The sequence below is a fragment of the Canis lupus genome, chromosome 4, assembly GCF_048164855.1.
Source record: "Canis lupus baileyi chromosome 4, mCanLup2.hap1, whole genome shotgun sequence".
Taxonomy (NCBI): domain Eukaryota; kingdom Metazoa; phylum Chordata; class Mammalia; order Carnivora; family Canidae; genus Canis; species Canis lupus.
Genome location: NC_132841.1, coordinates 17,802,125 through 17,821,811, shown reverse-complemented (window position 1 = coordinate 17,821,811; position 19,687 = coordinate 17,802,125). Strand labels below are relative to the sequence as shown.

The 19,687-nt window shown below is 34.9% G+C and overlaps 1 pseudogene; it reads right to left on the bottom strand.

Moving 5' to 3' along the window:
- Positions 1-12,886: 12,886 nt before the first annotated feature.
- LOC140631870 (large ribosomal subunit protein uL1 pseudogene) lies at positions 12,887-14,756 on the bottom strand (annotated as a pseudogene).
- Between the last annotated feature and the right edge of the window lie 4,931 nt (positions 14,757-19,687).

Genomic DNA, 19,687 nt, shown 5'->3' with positions numbered 1-19,687 from the left:
ATAAAAAAGCAGGACCCATCTATTTGCTGTCTACAAGAGACCCATTTTAGACAGAAGGACACCTACAGCCTGAAAATAAAAGGTTGGAGAACCATTTACCATTCGAATGGTCCTCAAAAGAAAGCAGGGGTAGCCATCCTTATATCAGATAAACTAAAATTTACCCCAAAGACTGTAGTGAGAGATGAAGAGGGACACTATATCATACTTAAAGGATCTATTCAACAAGAGGACTTAACAATCCTCAATATATATGCCCCGAATGTGGGAGCTGCCAAATATATCAATCAATTATTAACCAAAGTGAAGAAATACTTAGATAATAATACACTTATACTTGGTGACTTCAATCTAGCTCTTTCTATACTCGATAGGTCTTCTAAGCACAACATCTCCAAAGAAACGAGAGCTTTAAATGATACACTGGACCAGATGGATTTCACAGATATCTACAGAACTTTACATCCAAACTCAACTGAATAGCCAGGGGAATTTTAAAAAAGAAAACCATATCTGGGGGCATCACAATGCCAGATTTCAGGTTGTACTACAAAGCTGTGGTCATGAAGACAGTGTGGTACTGGCACAAAAACAGACATATAGATCAGTGGAACAGAATAGAGAATCCAGAAGTGGACCCTGAACTTTATGGGCAACTAATATTCGATAAAGGAGGAAAGACTATCCATTGGAAGAAAGACAGTCTTTTCAATAAATGGTGCTGGAAAAATTGGACATCCACATGCAGAAGAATGAAACTAGACCACTCTCTTTCACCATACACAAAGATAAACTCAAAATGGATGAAAGATCTAAATGTGAGACAAGATTCCATCAAAATCCTAGAGAAGAACACAGGCAACACCCTTTTTGAACTCGGCCATAGTAACTTCTTGCAAGATACATCCACGAAGGCAAAAGAAACAAAAGCAAAAATGAACTATTGGGACTTCATCAAGATAAGAAGCTTTTGCACAGCAAAGGATACAGTCCACAAAACTCAAAGACAACCTACAGAATGGGAGAAGATATTTGCAAATGACATATCAGATAAAGGGCTAGTTTCCAAGATCTATAAAGAACTTATCAAACTCAACACCAAAGAAACAAACAATCCAATCATGAAATGGGCAAAAGACATGAACAGAAATCTCACAGAGGAAGACATAGACATGGCCAACATGCACATGAGAAAATGCTCTGCATCACTTGCCATCAGGGAAATACAAATCAAAACCACAATGAGATACCACCTCACACCAGTGAGAATGGGGAAAATTAACAAGGCAGGAAACAACAAATGTTGGAGAGGATGCGGAGAAAAGGGAACCCTCTTACACTGTTGGTGGGAATGTGAACTGGTGCAGCCACTCTGGAAAACTGTGTGGAGGTTCCTCAAACAGTTAAAAATAGACCTGCCCTACAACCCAGCAATTGCACTGTTGGGGATTTACCCCAATGATACAAATGCAATGAAACGCCGGGACACCTGCACCCCGATGTTTATAGCAGCAATGGCCACGATAGCCAAACTGTGGAAGGAGCCTCGGTGTCCAACGAAAGATGAATGGATAAAGAAGATGTGGTTTATGTATACAATGGAATATTACTCAGCTATTAGAAATGACAAATACCCACCATTTGCTTCAAGGTGGATGGAACTGGAGGGTATCATGCTGAGTGAAGTAAGCCAGTCGGAGAAGGACGAACATTATATGTTCTCATTCATTTGGGGAATATAAATAATATTGAAAGGGAATATAAGGGAAGGGGGAAGAAATGTGTGGGAAATATCAGAAAGGGAGACAGAACGTAAAGACTGCTAACTCTGGGAAACGAACTAGGGGTGGTGGAAGGGGAGGAGGGCGGGGGGTGGGAGTGAATGGGTGACGTGCACTGGGGGTTATTCTTATGTTAGTAAATTGAACACCAATAAAAAATAAATTATAATAAATAAATAAATAAATAAATAAATAAATAAATAAATAAAATAAATAAATAAATAAAAACTGATGGCTGGGCAGCCCAGGTGGCTCAGTGGTTTAGCGCCGCCTACAGCCCAGGGCATGATCCTGAAGTCTCAGGATTGAGTCCCGCATCAGGCTCCCTGCATGGAGCTTGCTTCTGCCTCTGCCTGTGTCTCTGTGTCTCATGAATAAATTTAAAAAATATTTAAAAAAAAAAAAAAAAAGATTTGAGCTACAACAATTTCTTATTCTTCAATCATAATCATTCACACATGTCAGATGAGTTAAAATAATATTTGACTTCTACACAGAAACCACCAATGCAGATTTTTCTAGGTATTACACATGAAAACACACTTAGATGTTTCCTATGATCTTTTCACCTACTTCAGTCAATGTTAATATTTAAATACTTTCTCAATCTTCTCCCCAAAACACCTTTTATTCTACATTCTTGTGAAGCATGAATAAAAGAGAAATGAAATTCTGTTTACTGGAAATGGGTTACAAATCAAAATAACTTTCACAACCCTCAGGCTATGTACAGAGAAGACAACTGGATTTGCAGTTTTGAATGAATTAATTGGTTCCTTTACTCAACGGAAAATGTGCAAATCTAATAGGCAAAATAAGACATATCTATGTTCTAATTTTATCTGTAACACAATTTTGGGGGAGATATTAATCTCCCAACCTAAGTTTTCTAACTACTGAAAAGGAATAATAACATTTCCAGTTGCATAGAGTTGTTATGAGCATTTAATAAATATAAAAGTTTATAGTGTACCTAGGTTATCACATGCATTTTTTTATTTTTAATAACAGTATGATTGATTATTATTTTTTTTAATTTTTATTTATTTATGATAGTCACAGGGAGAGAGAGAGAGGCGCAGAGACACAGGCAGAGGGAGAAGCAGGCTCCATGCACCAGGAGCCCGACGTGGGATTCGATCCCGGGTCTCCAGGATCGCGCCCTGGGCCAAAGGCAGGCGCCAAACCGCTGCGCCACCCAGGGATCCCTGATTGATTATTTTAATACATTTAATTTAGTTATTAAAATGCAAAAAATACAGAAAAGTTAGAGAATAGTGTAATTCTTTGAATGGCTATTGTTCAGAATAAATCCCTTTTAAAGATCTGTTATTTGCTTGGAGTTCTCTCATTTTTTAATAAAAGTAAAATATGATTATACAAAATTCAAGTAAGTGGAAGAATAGAAGAATAATAAAATGAAAACAGTATATATCACAACAGACAAATTGGTACCATTTACTTTGGATGAAGTTTATTACAAATAGAGCTAGAGATAGGAGTTTTGGTTAAAAATACATTAGTCAAGTTTAAAATCTAGGTTGGCTAACATCTGAGCCTGGGATATCTCTTTAAAGAAAGTTTATTTTCAATATCTCTGATTTCTGAGAAGATGTGGTCTTATATTTCCAAGTTGTGATTTTTAATTTTTATTTCATACTATAAAACAGCTATTGATACCAACTGATATCAATCGTTGCCTTTGGTTTATAGCCCATTATTTTCAATTACTTGTGTTGCTTTTATTTTATGTCTTAATAAAATACCTTTTTCACCTTTAAATTACTGTTTTCTTATCTAGCCAACATTCCTGATGCTCCTAAAATTTAAACACTTTCTGAAACAATTTATTATAATCATTCACATATAATAACCACCAGGACAAGAGTATGTCTTAATTTATACAATATTCAGTGCTTATGGATGTTGTCCTCTCAACATTATATATAATAAAGAAAACATATACATTTCCAAAAATCCTACATTGTAATAGCTGCTTCTGCTTGGTTATGCTTATATAAAACCTATAGAATTGCTCTGAACATTTCTAGAGATTTTAGAATTTTTCCTATCCTTTTGGTCAAAGTGACAAAATACCATGACTTACTATCAAACTGTATGAATTTTCTCCAGATACTGTGTTACAAACAGTAGAAAATATTGGTCTAATTGGGCTTCTTTGTAAACTCCTCATGGCTGAACAAGTTTGATTAAAGTGTATGGTGATGGTTGAAACCATAATCTAAGATCTATATGATAATCTTTATACTATATATAATAATATATATAATGCTATATATACACATACTTCATGTAGTAGCTGTTAAATTCTATATGTATGTTTTTAAATAAGAATATATATGGAAGTAATATATAATTATGTTTGTCTATACATATGCACACATATATCCTTGATGATCTTATATATGTCTTTAGAAGTGTAGGGAATCTAAGAGCAAGCCAATTATCTTCTCTTAATGTGCACATAAAATAACTAGGTCCAAAGAAGCATCTTCCATATGAACAAGGGTCATGCTTGTGACAAAATGGTTCAAAAACTGAGTGAGCATCTTGACATCTCACTAATCCCTCCTCCTCTCATTCTTGTTTTACCGTCTTGGCTTCTCACTTTCTTTCTTTTTCCTTAGATATAGGAAAAACTTCTCTTACTTAACATTTATTGATTGATTGACCACCATGAACTGTGCTAGTGCTATTTTTGCATGTAATTCTATTTATTGAGGTTTGTTTTTACATCTTACTAAATAATTTTTGAATGGTACTTTTAAACTAAAATTCTCCAAATGACTAATGATTTTACAAAAGCAAAGACAGAACAAATCTGTTTTGAGTCAGAGATATACCAATGGATTTAACAGAATATGAGTTTCTTGATAAGATTTTAGATTCCAAATTGCAACTAACCTTTAAAAACTACCATTTATTAAAGTTTAAAGTGACATCAAATTAGATCTGCAACTATCTCGTAAGGTTATTAAAGTACTCCCTCCTCTTTTTCCCAATTACATGTCTGTGTGAGCCTAAATTTTCTTTATAAACCTGAAGCAAACAAAATATCACAACAGATTGAATGCAGAAGCTACGATGAATATCTTGCTGTCTTAAACTATACATTAAAGACAAATGTCAGTTTATAAAACAATGTCACAACTCTCATGAAAATTATTATTTGTTTTGGAAACTGTATCATATTTTTCATTAAAATGTTAATTTTATTATTTATGAAATGTGCTTATAATTATATTTAAATGCAATAATGAATATTTTAAAGTTTCTCAGTGTTAATTTCTAGTAAGGTAAAGATCAATAGATCTAACTTACAAAATCAAAAACTGTTTGTATTCCTTAATGATTTTTAAAAGTGAGTCTAAAACCAGGATGCCTGATTAAGCATTTGACTCTTGATTTCATGTCAGGGTCATGACATAGAGCTCCATGCAGGCTCTGTGCTCAGTGGGGACTGTGATTGAGATTCTTTCTCCCTCTCCCTTCCCCCACTTATGGATACTCTCTCTCTTTCAAATAAATAAATCATTTTTTTAAAAAGTGAATATAAAACCAAAAGTTTGAGAACTACTGTTTCAAACTATCCCCAAATAAAACTGTAATTAGAAATTGAATAGTTCATCATGGCTGACAAAGGGATATGTCCATGTGCTGGCCCCCTTTTCACTACTGGCCCCTTCTCATATGGAGATTTGATATATTTTCTAAAATTAATCTACTTTCAGTGAAGCCCTTAGTATTTTCTTGCCCAGTATGACATTTTTCCAATCCAAATTCCCTCCCAATTATGGATGCTGGAATTTGATTGGTACTGTTTCTATTGTTTCAATATCTGAAATATATTTATCTATATCTATAGCTAAAGAGAAAGATAATATACAGATGCTAGGCACAAAGAAAGCATAAGTTTAACAAATTCTTTTTGATTGATTTAAGATTGGTTTATTGTAATAAAGTAGACTATTTAAAATCATAAATTCTATCACTCCTAGAGTCGTTGTTATAAGTATATTCATGCATTCATTTTAAGACTTTAGTTTTTTTCTTCACGCATGATGGAATGGGTTGAGGACATAATGTGCTAATGTCCAATGTAATGATTTGAAAACTAGATTTCTACAACTCAAAGGAAGAAATAATAAATGAAATACTAGAACATTCTGGGAACACTATCAAGAAATCATTTTAAATGTTGGGTTTATTTGTTGATTTTCACTGAGTGTAAATCTGTATGAAAGATCAGAAGAATCCTTTTAACACAGGATGCTTATTTATTGGGACTGTGAAACAATACCTTTGACTGAATTGACTCGTCTCCAGAACAAGACTTAAAATATGTAAGGGTCTGTAGGGGGATGGGCGAATTAGGTGATAAGGATTGAGGAGGTCACTGGCTGTGGTAAACACGGGGGGATTTATGGAAGTGTTGAATCACTGTATTGTACACCTGAAACTAATATAACACTGTATGTTAACTGACCAGAATTAAAATAAAAACCTTAACAAGTAAAAAAATAAAATTCATGAGGGTTAAGTATCTGATTATCCAGTTTGGTTAAAATAGAATTTTAAAGGTTGATACATAAATTTGATTAGAATTCAGTGATGATTATTAATATCATTTATTTTCTAGTAGATCACCTTTCTTACCCAAAGTGATACCAATGTAGGATAAGATTTACTCTTGCTCACTTTGGAAGCACATATACTAAAATTGGATAATATTTACTCCAACAAATATTTATTGTGGATGCCCCAGTTAATGTAGTATGTTCTGGGACTTAAAATAAAATTAACATTTTAGAGAAACAGTATCCATAATGGCAATATAAAAGGATATCTGAGTATATTTTTAATTTATGAAATTGTAGACACAAATAAACTACAAAATTCCCACATCTTTTTATTTCTGCTCTAGATGTATCCTAAGAATGTGGGAGGAACAGCAATGATTTTTTTTTTTAAAGATTTTATTTATTTATTCATGAGAGACACAGAGGGAGGGAGACAGAGACACAGGCAGAGGGAGAGGCAGGCAGAGGGAGAAGCAGGCTCCATGCAGGGAGCCTGATGTGGAACTCAATCCTGGGTCTCCAGGATCAGGCCCTGGGCTGAAGGCGGTGCTAAACCGCTGAGCCACCTGGGCCTCCCCTAATAGCAGTGATTCTAGTAAGCTACAATGTGATTATTGTTAATGACTCATTTGTCCATATTTATGACTGTTTACTATTAGAGTTGAAAATAAAACTCCAGATGCAATTTAAGAAATAAACCCAAGTAACCTGATGTCACATTTCCTGTCAAAATAATTTCCTTGCATATTATAATTGCTGCTTTCCTTTCCAAAATGGCAGAGATACAATAGCAGCCATATAAGTAAATTTATTTTAAAAAATAATTTATATCCAATAAAGGATAGAATAATGTTAAAGTTCAATAACTATTATTTTATTAACTACTTAAGATTGGATCATTTAATAATATTTTTAAAGCAAAGTTTTTCCTATGAAAAAATTCCTGGAAAACACAATTTTAATCAGTATTTTTTGCAGACATTCAATAAATATTTACTTGGCACAAACGCAAGGGGTAAGAATGAGCAGGAAGCTGAATAAGAAATTCCTTCCCACAGAGAGTTTAACATCTAATAAACTTCATTCCCTTATTTTCTTTTTCAATAGGTCAAAATCATATTGGATTGGTTGTGGCATCAAAAGTGAATTCTTCAAATATACTTCACAACTTAGTACTTGTAAAAATAGATTTTAGGAAAGTGCTTCTGAATAATGGGGAAAAAACTCTACAACTGGATAGACTAAAGTCAATAATTATTTTTTCTTTTGATCTATTTTTAACATTTCTAAAATAACAAAAGCTGTTTCTAGAAAGTGAATTATAGTTTTCTGTTCACTGAATTTGGTGAATAAAGAGTTAAATCCACTCTGATTTTAATTCCTCATCCTTTTCTTTTTGCCAGAAAAAAGAAATTATGAATAAATAAGTTCCAGAGAGAATTCCAGTATTCACAACTCTTTTAAAAATATTATCATTTACCCAACATTTTTTTTTACCATATTTTCATTTACCCTAGGTAAAATATACAGGAAGACAAGTCCAAATTCATTTACTCAGCAATTACTGAACATCTACAATGTGGCAGGACTGCAGTATATTAGTCTTGAAAATAATAATATGAATCAACTATATTAGTTGCTTGTATCCTGATCAAGAAAAGTAAACACACATTCATCAAAATGTATTGATAAATTATGACAAGATTTAGGACATAAAAGATAGAATTCCAGCTCCTAAGAAGTTTATTAACTGATGAAGAGAAATTTAAATGTGTACAATTATAATATAGTGTGCTAAACTATAGCAAACAAAAGTGACCAACTTTCATATATTATTTAGATTTTTAGGGAAGACGTCCACAGCATTAGAAATTAATTTCTAAATATAAGGAGGCAATACTGTGAATACAGAGTATTATAATGAGTGAGAGAAAGGATTATGTGTCTTAAGAAAGGTGTAGTAAATGCTCAGCATTTTTGGATTACAGTGATATTAGGGACATCAGACTGCATGGATGTAAATCCTATCACATAGCTTATTATTCCGTGACCGTTAGCAATTAGCCATATCATGGATAGGATTAAAAATAACAGTATCAACCACAAAGGGTTATTTTAGAGACAAAGCACAGTAATATACATAAGGTAATTAAAACTGCCAAGCACCCTTCAACTACTAAATAAATACTATCCATCATTATTGGAATGATGAACATAGGATATCATTTTCAAGTGGGGAAGAAGTAGGATTTAAAAAAAAAAAAAGCTCAAATACATAGCACCCAGATCTTGGGTTCTAAAATGAACCCTAGGTAGGACTGGGCAGACATGTAAAATATGAGCCTAAAGCATTTGCATTGACAGAAAATAAGAAGGTACATAAAAAGAAACAAAACACAAACAATCGGGGTAGCCTGGGTGGCTCAGCAGTTTAGCATCACCTTCAGCCCAGGGTGTGATCCTGGAGACCCAGGATTGAGTCCCACATCGGGCACCCTGTGTGGAGCCTGCTTCTCCCTCTGCCTGTGCCTTTGCCTCTCTCTGTGTCTCTCATGAACAAATAAATAAAATCTTAAAAAAAAATCTACAAACAATTAAACCCACAAACCTCACAATGATGGGGGTATAACAAAGAGACACAAGCCAATTGAAAGAATTTCCAAGGATTGTAAACTGGGAAAATTTTAGCAACAAAGTAAATAAAGTATTATTGGGTTATAACCCAAGGAATAAAATAAATATCCATGAGTCCATACTGACATAAATAAACGAATGGATACATAAAGAGATGATATTCCCTTTTCTACAATGTGTGTAAACACTCTGTCCTCAAGAGGTAGAGTATGAATCCCACTCCTTTAGGTATGGGCTCCAAACAGCGATTTCTTTATAAAGAATATAATATGAGAAAAGGGAGAAGAGTCACTTTAAAGTGATTAAACATGACAAGCACTACGCAGGTGAATATGAACAGTATTAAGCCATTTTAATAATATGTATAGTTGATCTAGCTAGATAAAAATGGCACTGTCCTGTGGCCGTCTTCCCAGGAACATACACCTGAGCCTAATCATAAGAAAAGCATCAGACAGACCCTAGTGGTGGGACTTTATTAATGTCAAACAAGCCTACTAAGGTGAGATGTGCGACTGCCACCAAACTACTGCCCAAAAAATACTCATTAATTGACTCTAATCACATCTCCATTACTGTTCTTGTAAAATGTGAAAAGAGCCCAGATATGTAATATTCATCTTGTGACTTAAAAAAAATCTGTGGTCTTCAAAAATGTTCTTTTAAAGGTACTCCTATTCCCTGGATCGATTTACGACTCAATTAGAATGAGTTATGTTTATAGATAACAGAGTGGGAATAGTAACACATATGAAAAGAAAAAGTTAGTGGAGAATGAAGAACATTGGAAATGAGAACCCAGTTTAGAAAAAAAAAAAAAAGTCAGGAAAAGTAGACAATGGTGTGGACAAACAGAAAAAGGATAACCTGCTACGAATTGTCTTTGTAGTTCTATTCACATCCTCAAGTGTTGTGTCTGTGTGTGTGTGTGTGTGTGATTTGTTTTGTTTGTCATAACCTACCTAATAAGAGATGTCTTTAGTATTTTCAATTACCTAAGGATGAATCTTAAAAGCCCAAAGTGAGATACTTTCACGAGTGAGTCATGCAACATATTTCTTTATGAAGCAAATACACTTCAAAAACTTAAAGGTAACTGTTTCTGAATCAATATATATTTGAACTGCAGTACTAGAATTCCATAACAACAGAAAAGTAGAGAGTAGTTTGTACTCCTTGAACCCTAAACTTGTGTCCATGGATTTTCAGTTAATAGTTATCTCAACCTGCTACGTATTAATACATAAACTGTCTAGTGTATCTTAAGGCTTTGAATTTGAAATGTATTGATACAATAAGCTTTTGAAAATCTGTTGACTGCCTGCTGAAAACCATTTCCAAGAGAGAAACATTTCTCAAAGTATTCTCAGAAAGCAAAGATAAAGTGATGTTAATTCAAAAGCAGGGACTATGTGAAATGTTCTGTCCTCTATCCCTCTCCTTCAACTCACAAATCTTAACTTAGGAAAGGCTGGGAAAAGTCTTACTTGCTTTTCTTTAATTGTTACTATAGCCTTTTCATGAATCTATTGGACATGATATCCAATTTATTTTGTAAATAATAATATCCAGTGGAACTATGTTCCATATTATGCATTTTGAGCAATGCTGTTCTAGCAGAAATGTAACTTTAATTATGAACTAAGAAAAAAAAAGAGCTTGAAGCTAATCTTGGGGCAGCAATGCCTTACTAAATTGTAAAATGGGCAAATCCCTTAAGGCTTCTGTATTGCTTTCTTATCCAGGTAATTCTAATTTACCTTAATACCCTAAAGATATGTGATTTTATCTTTTTTCAGAGTTGTAAACTCATGCTAAAGAAAAGTTTCCATTTACTCCTCATGTTATTGCTTACATGTTTTTTGGTTCATCTGTACCATTCATGGTTATTTATTTTTTAAAATTGAGGACCACTCTAAGTTGCCAACTTATATTTTAGAAATACGGGATTAACCATAACAAGCAAAACCTATCATATCATTTCATTATATTTTAACACTAAATTCTTGGAAGAATGCAAATTTAAGAACAAGGAACAAAATTATACTGAATAAATATATCCATTGTAATGTTTTTCTATTTGCTAGCAACCAACTTTATAAGAGACTGATGCCAAGCCAGTTATTTCAACTTTTTAATTTAATTTAGCTAAGAATTAAGTATGATGCTTTTATATATTAACCCTTTCTGTATTTTGGACCCTATTAGAACAATGTGTCAGTAACAGTAAACACTTCAACACTTGAAATATTATAGCACTGATGATAATCCAAGGAGTATGGTTTCTCCTCCTCCTCCTCCTTCTCCTTCTCCTCCTCTTTCCTCTTCTCATTCTCTTTCCCATACTATTTTGCCTTCTCTTTCTCTTCCTTCTGTTTCTCCTCCTCCTCTTCCCTTTCTTCCCCTCCTCTCCCTCTCTCTCTCTCCCTCTATCTCTCCTAGGAGAAGTCTCTGAGCTTTACTTAGACACAGGAACCATGGCTGCTAATTTTCTTCATAGTTATGGCCTCATGACTAAATTGGGAAAATGATATCTTGTAAAAAAGTCATACATGCAATTTACAGGTTACCTCTTTAAAAATGAAGCCTCTTGCCTTAGACATCCTCTTCTATCCCATGGGCAGGAAGGTATACATGGCAGTGTGCCAGCTTTAACCAATGGGTCAAGGACAACTCCTTAGGAAATGGCACAGTACCAAAATAAAAGAAACACAGGTACTTGAATGAACTTATAAGGAAGAACCAGGGTTTTATTTCTAAAGACATGTTGTGATTTTGCGAGTTGAGTCTATGGGAAGCCATTCATGGATACACATTGATGAGCTGCTTGAATGAACTGCTTAACTTGAGATTTCTGGTAACTCGCCTGTGGAGAGAAAAACATCAGTCTTTTTTAACTTGAGTAATGGAGCATTTGGGAAATATGCATGGAAAAAAAAAAACCCAGAAAACAAAATGACCTTTATTTTTGGTTGAACTTGACAAAATATAACGTCTAACACTTCTCCTGGGATAGCTACATATCTGTGGGGCTCTGTACAACCTGAAAATGTAGGATCTCTTTTTTTTTCTTAAAGGAAATAAGAATTTTAAGATGGTGACAACAGAATATTAAGCCAAGCACTGAGTCCCTGAAACTGGCCATTTTCCCATCCCTTATATGTAAATTGTGGAATCTATTAGTCAGGATATTGGATTTCTTATGCCATCACAAAAACTTTCCTGACCTTCTTCTTATTTGTCAAACACTGTGTGTTCTTGAGCCCAAGAGAGTTTGAGAAGTATCTAGGCATAGTCTGTGTCCTGACCAAAGTTTGTATAATTAATGAGAGTAAGAGGAGAATCTTTACTATAAGCTGAAAAGCAAATCATAAATAGAGAACCAGGAAGGGCTTAAGCCACACTCATATTGACCTTTTTCCCTTTCTTACCAAACAAAGTACTCCCCTGGGCTGATGTGAGTGATGGGATGGACTACAGCAGTATATTCTCAATGTTTTAAAAAAAGAAAAGCCTCTATTCTGTGGACTGGACAGTGTACACTATATGGATTGAAGCATCTCTATATTTACAAAATTCTGTTCACTTACCCCATTAACTTTACCAAGCATTGGTCATTTGGTAATAAAATCCTTAATAAGCATGGGACACATGGGAGATTCCTGGTCAGCACCAAGAGTACTGGAGTTAAAGTGTTAGTGTAAGAGTTAAAGAATAGTCTTTATTCATTCCTTTCTTCTCTCCAAATTTTCAGTCAACTGAATAATTTGGATAAGAGTCTACAGGAATCAAAACATCAGTTTTTTGTTTGTTTGTTTGTTTGTTTGTTTGTTTGTTTTTAACGGTAGCACTAGGATTTATTAAACTGTCTTAGTAAAGGCGCTGGGGCTTGCCCATGGTGCTCTTGATGTATAAATCCAGATATTTGCCGATTCTTGAGCAAGGACACTAGGAAATTGACAACTAAGTGGATGTTGTACAGGAGCTCATCATCTGTCATCTTCACGTGGCCAACAGCCACTGCCAGGCATACCACCTTCTTCATCTGGGATTTGATGGTGGACTTCACTTCATCCACTTTGGCCACCATGTTCTCATTGTGGGTCAGCAAGGAAAGAAACTTGCCAGCTTTATTCAGGCCTGGACCCAGGATTCGTGGGATCTGCTTGATCAGAGATTCTGAAGCCAAAAAGGCATCATACCATCATACCTCTTGGCCAACTTCTTGACTAAAGAAAAGTTTAGTTATTTAAAGTTATTTAATAAAAAGTTTTTTTTAATTTTTGTTGAGTTTCTTCAGCACCTCAATGTCCATGTGGGGAATAGTCATTGCCTTGGCCTCAAAGGCTACTGGTCCCCCAAAACACACACGGAGAACTTGGGTTGGGGGTTGGGGTAGACTTAAGCCTGACGGTGCCCGAGAAGCGTCTGTCCTTCTGAGTGTCATAGTTCTTCAGGCTGATCTGCAGCTCCACCATCTCCATAAACTTCCAGCCTGTGCACTGGTTCCCATGCAGCATCCCCTTCACTGCCTCGTACAGGGTGTGGCGGAAGGCTACTGCTCATGGTAGCTTGGCCCGCAGTAACCCGCAGTTATTTTGTATATTACTAGCAGAGTTGCATTGAAGAACTTGGTTTGGACTGACCAAAATCAAATCTAATACTATTACCCCCCACCACACACACACACACACACACACACACACACACACACACACACAATTAACCTGTGGGACTTGCATGTGGGAAAATTTGGTTCTTCATAGTAGATACTTATCAAATCAGCCACACTGAAGATCTTATCTCAGACCCCGTGTCCCAAAAAGGATCAAAGAAACTAAGAGATTTGTGATTCTAACAAAGAAAAATGTGGCCAAAGGATGGCTGCTGAAACCATGACCCTCTTGTTTGAAAAAGCCAATAAACAATAAATGGAAGACTGGATACTTCTTTCTATTAAAAAGAAAAAAAATAACCCTGAATTTCCAATTTTATGAGATGGTAGGAATCTGGAGAGAAAGAAAAACAAACAAACAAACAAACAACCCAAAAAACAAAAAGCAAAACCCTCTGAGTACAGAATTGCTCTATCATTCACCTCTAGCAACTTGGCCAGGCATCTGTGTCTTACAGAACAAAAGAGCTTTTAGTTTTGTTTTTGGGGTCCCCACCCTCCGTTTTCAGATCTGCCATTGTACCAAGAATGTAGCAGCTATAGATAATATCTAAACAATTGAAGCATTATTTTCAAAATCAGACTGCAGGCTAGACTTTACTAAAACCTATTCCACAGCCATTAAGTGACTCAATTTAATCAATGGTTTCTTAGGGTGTATAACACACTCAGTTGTGGATTTTCACATTCATGTGCTTTTTTAAATCATAAAATGCAAATTATCAAATAATAAAACTGTCATACATTTTGAAGAATTATCTTGGAAAATATTTGATATAGAATATTTGTGGGTTTTTTTTTCTTTTAAAGAATTGCCTTAAAAAAGGAAATAAAGAAAACAACCAAAATCTAGATTTCTATAATGCCAGGCATTTTGTCTTCAAAACCATTTAGAAAATGACTTTAGTCAGATAAAGACTTGGCATAATGAATTAGTACATTAACACTAAGAGCAGTAGGTTCCTGACTAAACTGTTATTTCTCTTGTCATTTGAGAAACTTGCCATTTACAAACTTGCTTAGGGCTTCATTTTTGAGGCAAATGAAAACAGGATTTAACTCCATGGCTTCCACTGACATTAATGGAATCCATTCATCTACCTGGTCATGCTCTGCTTAGAAATTTACACTTTAAGGCTAATATTTACTACACTATATGCTGTGAACTTGCTTTAGGAAAAAAGAAAAAAGCAAATGTAAATTGAATTCACTCACTCTTTGATTATTATTAAAATAATTTTCTTGAACATTTGATGTATTAGTGTCTTATTCATAGCATACATTTCCAGGATATAGTTTCTCTTATACATACTTTGATTTTTTTTAAATCAAATGAAACAAAGATTGAGTTAAATCCTCTTTTGATTCTAATCTTCACTCCTCACCCTCAAGAAGAAACATTACTTCTTCTATTTTGAGAACTTGAAGTGTACAACATTTAGGGTACCCTCAAAATTGGGATAAATAAATTTCTCTAATATGTCAATTACACAAATGTGTGTCAAAAATATCTTTAAAAAGAAGCTTTTTAATAAATAATAATAAACTGATTTTTTCATCAAATTTCTGAATTCATATCCAATTAGTAATGTTAGCACAATTCCAAATTAAATAGGTCTTATAAGTAGAGACCTTTTAAGTAATAAACAAAAATGTATGCCTATGAAATAATATGAAATACTATTGAAATTATGTGTTCTTAAGAATATTGATTGAATTGGGAAAAAGTAACCATGGTAGATTACTATTATTGTTTGGATACTTGAAAGGGTCATACTCATACTCCTCTATTGCCATGTCTTTTGTAATGCTTTTTAAGGAGCTAGTATACCTCTTTACCCGATTGATACTGTGCTTAGCCACATGATTCACTTTGGTCAATAGTCCATGAGCACATTTGATATAATCAACATCCAAGTAGAAGCATTAAGAGCCACCATGTTTCTGTTATCTGCCCTGCACTTTTTCTACACTACAAAATCAGCATGTTCGGTATCAAGGCTGCTCAATTGTAAACCAGATCTACAGCCAAACTGTTGAATCTGACGTATTATATGGTTGAGAAACAAACTTTGCTATTTATTAGGACACTGAAAATATGAAGCTATTTGTTACTGACAGATAACACAAAAAAGATTTACTTATCAGTTTTTAAAAGATTTTATTTATTTATTTGAGAGAGAGAGAGAGAAAGAAAGCGCACAAGCTGGGGAGAGGAGTAGAGGAAGAGGGAGAAGCAGACTCCCCACTGAGTAAGACCCCAAGACCCCGGGATTATGAACTGAGCCGAAAGCAGATACTTAAACAACTAAGCCACCCAGGTGCCCCTCATCATCATTTTTAAAGGTAAGATATTACAATGGCAGAATAACTGAAATTATATAAGCTAAAGAGAAGTCAAGCCATTAACAGTATTAGTAATACTTGCCACTTCCTGTCTACTCATATTTGTTTAAGCGAGGGTTTGGTTGTGATCAGATAGATGACTAACTGAATGATCACTTTTTTTCCTATTAGTATTTTAAATGGTCTCTTAGAAAATGGGTCCCACTTGGCTTTAAAATAGTGCCTTAGATTGGTGGCTATCCCTGATCTACAAATGTTCTTCCAGAAAGGAAAAGCATTTTGTAACAATATTAGAAATAGCAACATTTGGGGATCCCTGGGTGGCTCAGCGGTTTAGCACCTGCCTTTGGCCCAGGGCGCGATCCTGGAGACCCAGGATCGAATCCCACGTCGGGCTCCCGGTGCATGGAGCCTGCTTCTCCCTCTGCCTGTGTCTCTGCCTCTCTCTCTCTCTCTCTCTCTCTCTCTGTGACTATCATAAAGAAAAGAAAAGAAAAAAAGAAATATCAACATTTATCATAAAAGAAACATATTCCTTATATTGTTTTGATTCTTAAGTCACACTTAACTTTGCAAAAACAATGGTTATAAATTCTCAGTTTTATAACAAAATAGGCCTTACATAAGCCATCTTTTTTATTCTATTTATAGATGAAGAAATGGGAGTTAAATGACTTGCTAAAGAGTTAGCTATGGCCATATAGAATATTTTAGTGCCATGCATAGATGTAAGTCTTGGAATCACTATTTAATCATATCTATGTATAATTCTTTAATGCTATTAGTAATCTCTTTCAATTATCTTGAAGCTTTAAAAATGTATGTATGTATGTATCTTCGTATGTATGTATTTATTATGGAATTTACTTATTTATTTATTATGGAATTATGAGATTGACCAAGTTAACAGACTTTTAAGTGTGTAATATAATATTGCTACCCATAGGGACAGTGGGTAAAACAAATCTATTTGTGTAACTAATTTTTTTTTTACATTGATTAGGGACTCTCCATCTTCTCCTATCCTCAGTCCCTTGAAACCAGCATTCTACTATTTGTTTCTGTGAGTTTGACTATTTTACATATCTCACATAAGTGGAATTATGCAGTATTTGTCCTTCTGTGACTGGCTTATTTTACTTAAAATAATGTCCTTAATATTTATCCATGTTGTTGACCAATGTCAGGGAACTTCTGGGAATTTTATGGTTTCAAACCTAAGTTTTTTTAAAATCTATTTTGACTCGATTTCTGTGCATGGTATAAGATATGGGCCTAATGTTACTCTTTAGTATGTGGATATGAAATTTTCCCAACATCATTTTTTAAGATGATTATCTTTTCCCTATTTTATATTCTTGGTATTCTTGTTGTTTATATATGCACGGATTTATTTCTAAGTTGTTCATTCTGTTCCTTTGTTCAATATGTCTGTTTTTATAATAGCACCGTACTGGTTGGATTATGATAGTTTTAAATTTAAAATAAGGAACTGTGATGCCTCCAGCATTGCTTTTCTTTCTCGGGATTACTTTTGTAATTTCATACAAATTTTAGAATTATTTTTTCTGTTTCTGTTAAAAAGTGTCATTGGAATTTTGATAGGGATTTTCTTAAATCTCTAGATCATTTTGGGTAGTGCAAATATTCTAACAATATATAATTCTTCTAACCCATGAACACAGGATACCTTTTCATTTATTTGTGTCTTCCAAGGTTTTATAGTTTTCGATGTATGATATTTTGCCTCCTCGGGTAAGTTCATTTTATATTTTAATAGTTTCATCTTTTTGATGCATTTTTGATGCAATTTTAAAAGGGATTGCTTTCTTTTTTTTTAATTTATTTTTTATTGGTGTTCAATTTACCAACATACAGAATAACCCCCAGTGCCCGTCACCCATTCACTCCCACCCCCCGCTCTCCTCCCTTTCTACCACCCCTAGATCGTTTCCCAGAGTTAGCAGTCTTTACGTTCTGTCTCCCTTTCTGATATTTCCCACACATTTCTTCTCCCTTCCCTTAAATTCTCTTTCACTATTATTTATATTCCCCACATGAATGAGAACATATAATGTTTGTCCTTCTCCGACTGACTTACTTCACTCAGCATAATACCCTCCAGTTCCATCCACGTTGAAGCAAATGGTGGGTATTTGTCATTTCTTTTTTTTTTTTAATTTTTATTTATTTATGATAGTCACAGAGAGAGAGAGGCAGAGACACAGGCAGAGGGAGAAGCAGGCTCCATGCACCGGGAGCCTGATGTGGGATTCGATCCCGGGTCTCCAGGATCGCGCCCCGGGCCAAAGGCAGGCGCCAAACCGCTGCGCCACCCAGGGATCCCGTATTTGTCATTTCTAATGGCTGAGTAATATTCCATTGTATACATAAACCACATCTTCTTTATCCATTCATCTTTCGATGGACACCGAGGCTCCTTCCACAGTTTGGCTATCGTGGCCATTGCTGCTATAAACATCGGGGTGCAGGTGTCCCGGGGTTTCATTGCATCTGTATCTTTGGAGTATATCCCCAACAGTGCAATTGCTGGGTCGTAGGGCAGGTCTATTTTTAACTCTTTGAGGAACCTCCACACAGTTTTCCAGAGTGGCTGCACCAGTTCACATTCCCACCAACAGTGTCTCCCATTCTGTAGGTTGTCTTTGAGTTTTGTTGACTGTATCCTTTGCTGTGCAAAAGCTTCTTATCTTGATGAAGTCCCAATAGTTCATTTTTGCTTTTGTTTCTTTTGCCTTCGTGGATGTATCTTGCAAGAAATTACTGTGGCCGAGTTCAAAAAGGGTGTTGCCTGTGTTCTTCTCTAGGATTTTGATGGAATCTTGTCTCACATTTAGATCTTTCATCCATTTTGAGTTTATCTTTGTGTATGGTGAAAGAGAGTGGTCTAGTTTCATTCTTCTGCATGTGGATGTCCAATTTTTCCAGCACCATTTATTGAAGAGACTGTCTTTCTTCCAATGGATAGTCTTTCCTCCTTTATCGAATATTAGTTGACCATAAAGTTCAGGGTCCACTTCTGGGTTCTCTATTCTGTTCCATTGATCTATGTGTCTGTTTTTGGCCAGTACCACACTGTCTTGATGACCACAGCTTTGTAGTACAACCTGAAATCTGGCATTGTGATGCCCCCAGATATGGTTTTCTTTTTTAAAATTCCCCTGGCTATTCGGGGTCTTTTCTGATTCCACACAAATCTTAAAATAATTTGTTCTAACTCTCTGAAGAAAGTCCATGGTATTTTGATAGGGATTGCATTAAACGTGTATATTGCCCTGGGTAACATTGACATTTTCACAATATTAATTCTGCCAATCCATGAGCATGGAATATTTTTCCATCTCTTTGTGTCTTCCTCAATTTCTTTCAGAAGTGTTCTATAGTTTTGAGGGTATAGATCCTTTACCTCTTTGGTTATGTTTATTCCTAGGTATCTTATGCTTTTGGGTGCAATTGTAAATGGGATTGATTCCTTAATTTCTCTTTCTTCAGTCTCATTGTTAGTGTATAGAAATGCCACTGATTTCTGGGCATTGATTTTGTATCTTGCCACGCTACCGAATTGCTGTATGAGTTCTAGCAATCTTGGGGTGGAGACTTTTGGGTTTTCTATGTAGAGTATCATGTCA